This window comes from Galeopterus variegatus, unplaced genomic scaffold (genome assembly GCF_000696425.1).
Source record: "Galeopterus variegatus unplaced genomic scaffold, G_variegatus-3.0.2 Scaffold5773, whole genome shotgun sequence".
Taxonomy (NCBI): Eukaryota; Metazoa; Chordata; class Mammalia; order Dermoptera; family Cynocephalidae; genus Galeopterus; species Galeopterus variegatus.
Window position 1 is genome coordinate 59,818 of NW_007731884.1, and position 5,114 is coordinate 64,931.

Below are 5,114 nucleotides of genomic sequence, written 5' to 3' on the forward strand. Positions count from 1 at the left end.
GTCTGTACTATTTTCTGGCTGTATAATCTTGACCAGATTTCTAAAGCTTTCTAAATTTTAGTGGGGTTTTTTTTGACTATTAAATATAAATAATAGTACCTACCTCACAGGCTATAAGCAGGTTAAATTTTAAAAGTATGTATTAAAAACTTAAAACATAGTGCCTGGCACATAGTGATCATTTACTAATAATAGTTTCTATCATGATCATGATAATGGTGATAATTGGTGGTGGTGATGATGATGATGAACGTAGACTTTAGTGTTCAATGCCTCCCACAAGTCCCTTCTTATCTCAAGTACCTACTGTTGTATAATACACCACCACCAAAATTGTATGTAATAGCAAGTATCTTTTTATTATCTTTTGCAATTCTGTGGGTTGACTGGGATCAGCTGGGTGGTTCTTCTGCTCAGTGTGGTACCAAATGAGGCTGGAGTTATCTGAGAGCTTGATTGGGTTGGAATATGCAAGATGGCTCGCTCACATGACTGCTCTTATTACTGTCTGTTGGCTGAATACTGTTATTGTACTATCTGGCTGAGGCTTTTGAGAGTCTACACATGGCTTTTCTATGTGGCTTGGATTCCTCACAGCATGATGGCTGTGTTCTAAGAGGTAGCACATAAAGAGCAAAAGTTCCATGAAGCAGGAAATAGAAGCTACTGGCTCTCCTAAAGGCTTAGTCAAAAATAGCACAGCATCATTTTTACTACATTCTTTGTTAAACAGTTAATGAGCTAGCCCAGCTTCCAGAAGAGAAGTAAACTATACCTCTCAATGCGAACAAGATGAAGAATTTGACACCATCTTTAACCCACCACATTTCCCAGTTTCCTTTCCAGATGTCTCCCAAAAGTCCCCTAGGGGGTTCCTACTTAAGTCAGATAAGTCTATCAGCTTTTCCAAAATATGCCTAGTTGTTCTTTGCCTTTCTGTCCAGACCTCTCCATTTTCTCCCCCAGATTCCTCTATGCTCTGGGGGACCCCTCGGACTGTCAGGACTGCGCACTGATCAGTGTCTCATATGTAGTTTTATGATATCACGTGAGCCTGTTATTTGACACTTTTCAGGCTTGAAACTTCCTTTTGAATGTTGTTTCCCATTGACTGAGTTTTATACTTCTTGGCTCCCTGTGTAAGCCTGATACAAGTCTTTCCATTCATCAGTGCTTAGTATTTTCCAATTTGAATGATACGCTATGGAGAGGCAGTGGTGGAAGGGAATAGACAATTATTCAACTTTTAGGGTCAAGCATGATGCTAAGTGTTTGCACCCATCATCTCATATGTTCTTCACGACCATCCTAGGAGATAAGTATCATCTTTCCCATCTGACAGATGAGGGCACTGAGCACTTCACCTACCTTACCCAGCACCAGTAGCAAGTGGGAGAACAAGAATTGAATTTAGGTCTGTCTGCTGCCGAGGCTTTTCACTGGCATTGCCCTGCCCACAAGTCCCTTGAAATGAAGCTATCTGGGAAGAGAAGGGGAAACTGTGTTACTAGGGACTGTGGTTTCTAGAGCATTTGAAAAGTAAAGTTCCCATGGCAAGGACATGTGCTCTCGTCAGCCTCGCTGTGTGCACGCACTTACTGTCGCCTGGGACCAAAGCTAAACATTAACCCACTCCAACTTTGCCTTTTCTTTCCCATTTTCAAACTCCTGTGGATCACAGTGGCTTTGGTCAACTAGACCCTGTTCATTATAATTCCCCATTAAACAGCTTCTGGGCATCATGACAGCATGTTGGAAACTCCATGGCATATTTGTGGTGATTAAACTTCACGGAAACGTCTGGATCGCAGCTTCCACAGCCTGGTGGCTCTGGCGCTGCCTGGGAGCCCCTACCTATGCCTTCATTTGAGGAATCTCAAGCGAGTGCTTGTGGCTCCTTCTTCCCAGCCTCAGAGGGGAGAAAAAATTGCTGGTCAGGCATTTCCAGAGGGCTTCAAGAGGATCAAAGAGAGAAAAGCAAACACTGAGGAAAAATGTGCTATTTATTCTTGGAACAAAGTTACATTGGCAGCTTTCTCCTCTCCAGTAATACTTTTTTCCTGAAAGGATTACACTTGCGTTGGCTTCCTCCCACAGGATTTAGCCGCCACTCAACTCATGACCTGTAACTTCTATCTCCCACCCCCTCCCAATCATGCTTTCAGTTTTCTCACAGGCTGGGCAAAAATTAAAGAGATTAAAATCATCCATGAGAGAAAGTGGGTTAGTGCAGCTGCTGCAAATGCACTGCGTCAGCAACCCAAGTCAGCAGCTCAGATAAACTCAGCCATGTGAGTGGTGCTCCCCGGCCACAGACGGAGGATCCCAGACATTTTAGGCCTCCCTTTTTGGGGAAGAAACTAGAAGGAGGATTGGGCTGAGTGGAGGACTGCCAGGTGGAGGTGTCTTTTTGTAGGAGAGCAATTCCATTCATGATTTTTTATGTACATTTCTGTATTTTAATGAAGTAATTAAATTCATGGATGATTACATGGCAGACTAATTTATCGATATTCATCCGTGTCTTGTTTTCTTGGCTGTGGGTGCTCTTCTCTGTCTAAAGAAGGTAGCAGGACCCTGTGATGCCCCTGTCTTTGGGAGCTGTTCTGTTGCAGGGCTGAAACAGATTTTCGACATCCTTATTCCTGTTTCTGTTTCAGCTGCCTGTGCTCGTTGAGGGGAGTTGTGCTGCTCTGTGCTGGGGCTTTGCATTTCCCAGGGCGCCAGCCTGACTGGCAGCTGAGGGAGTCCCTGAAAACAAGAGGAAGAACAGGATCATTGTGGGTGTCCATGAAGTGTGATCACCTGAACCCTGCTTTGCAACAGCACGTGCGATGGGGCTGCAGAGGGGGATGAGAGGTGGCGGTGGGGTATAAGTGACTAAACATCAAGGGCTGTGACCTTGAGAACCCCTTTGAAAAAAATACCCAGGCTCAAGTCTCAGAAGAATCTGCTTTGTGGCTCCATGTGGGTTTGGACAATGAGCCTGATGTGGTGGCGAAGTAGACAGAATCTGGAGAGCCCTCTTTGCATGTTCTGTATCCTACAAGTCACAAGGGACTTCCACCTGACCCTGGGAGGGAACCTACCCCAATAATGACTGAAATTAAATTTCCCTTGGGAGCGAATAGAGAGCTCAGGGTAAATTCAATTCAATTCAGAGAAGTAAAAGAAGTGTGACATTTCTTGCACCCTATTCACATGCTGTGCCAAACTCTGGAGACAGAAAGATAAGCGCCTATTGTGCTCGCAGGACCAGGATCCGGGTGAGGTAACAGGGTGCAGAGCTCTACAATGAAGACATGTCACAGAGGCTGGGGACCCAGGTGAGATTGCTGCCTCTGTCTGGGGGCAGACAAGGCTTTCCAGAATTGCTCACCTTTGTTCTGAGTCTTAAAAGATGAGCTGGAATTCCTCAGGGGAGTATGGGGGTGGAGCTGAGAACATTCTGTACAAAGGTACAGAAGCGTGAAATAGCATGACCTGTTTGGGAACCTGTAAAGAGGTTGATGTGGCTGAAGCATGAGATGGGTTGTCACCAGGTGGGGGGGAGAGGCGGGGGGGGGGTAACCCTCTGGAGCTTTGCATCCCAACTTTGTCTTGTAAGAAGTGGGTAACCCCTGAAGCATTTTAGTGACATGAGCAGATGTGTCTGTTATGAAGCAAAGCCGGTTAAAGAAGTCCACAAAGAAGAAATAATCACAAAGGTAGGAGGAGACCTCAGAAACGGAGAAGTGCAGAAGTGAAGAGAAGAGGGAGTGTGAAGAAGAAAGTGGCCGACGGCGACAAATACTGCAGAGAGATCAGAACACAAGCACAGAGGCAGCCACTGAGGACTTTAATGAGGACAGTTCCAGTGCAGTGTTGCGGAGAAAAACCAGACGACAGTGAAGATTAGATGGGGTTAAGAAAGTGAGGATAGTGAATGCATCCATTTGTTTGTGAAGTTTGGTTATGGAAAAAAAAAATAAAGATACAGAACAATATATAGAAATGTGTCCAGAATATGGAAGATTTATTNAAAAAAAAATAAAGATACAGAACAATATATAGAAATGTGTCCAGAATATGGAAGATTTATTTCATAATAATTTATTAACATGTTTTAAATGATGGGGGAGGTTCAGACATGTTCAAGGCTGAGGGGAAGGAGGCAGTGGAAAGATTAAAGACAAGGAAAGAGGAAGGAAAGCCGAGGAAGAAAGGTCTGGCAAGCAGGGGCTTGAAGCACAGAGAAGACCTCCCTGATCAAACTTCCCATGCGCCCGGGGGCTTGAAGTCACTCGTCTGTGTAGAGGATCTGTGGCCCTGCACGTCTCATTACCAGTCAACCCTATGCTTCTGAGAAGTATAGCAAGCCACTAAAAATAAATCAAGTGAATCATATTGTAAATACAGTAATCACATTTGCTAGTTTAAAGAATTCTTAATCTTGACCCTTTGGTGGAGCAAATAAATCAGTCTTTCACTTATTTTATCTTCTTCTTTTAGGATCAAAATCTTAGATTCCTTGTTCACATCTACAGTAGATCCTAGACTTCATCAGACGTGTCCAGACCCAGGTGGCTGAGTGGTTGTTGGTTGCAGACACCAGTTTAGAAATGGAAATCCCTCCAATATAGGCACTGGGGTTGTGAACATACTGTCATCCACTTGGTTTGATTAGATCTAGCACCCCTGTGCATAAGGATTCCATGTTCCAGAACTTGCTACCACAGGATTTATAAATCCAAGAACTGATTAAATGTGGGGTTTTCAGAAGTTTGGCCCCCTCCTCAACCATCTGTTCTGGTTAGTATACACTCCTCAAGGAAATTAAGAGTTTGGTATGATTTGTTGTCTGTCCTGTGTTTGTCCATTTATTTTTCAGACCAAATCACTCTTTCAATTTCTCAAGCTCACACCTTTCACAGAGTTACAGGAAATAAGTCTTTGAGGAATTTAGAAGAGTTGCAGGCGGTCTTGTAATGAAACACTGTATAGGGCTCAGTGTTCAGTTCAGTTATACTATTAAGTTGCACTACTTTATTTCATTTCAAACTCTAGTGTTGCCTTTTCCTCTAAAAATACATAGTTTTCTATATATAAAGGGTAATTTTTTAACAGGTCATGGG

At 43.6% G+C, this 5,114-nt stretch overlaps 1 long non-coding RNA gene across 1 annotated transcript in view; it reads right to left on the reverse strand.

Annotated features, from left to right (window-relative positions):
- Positions 1-2,445: 2,445 nt before the first annotated feature.
- Positions 2,446-5,114, reverse strand: part of LOC103605375 — a 12,721-nt gene continuing 10,052 nt past the window's right edge. The window contains exon 2 of the long non-coding RNA XR_551788.1: positions 2,446-2,751. This is a non-coding gene — a long non-coding RNA (uncharacterized LOC103605375). The remainder of the gene's footprint in view (positions 2,752-5,114) is intronic.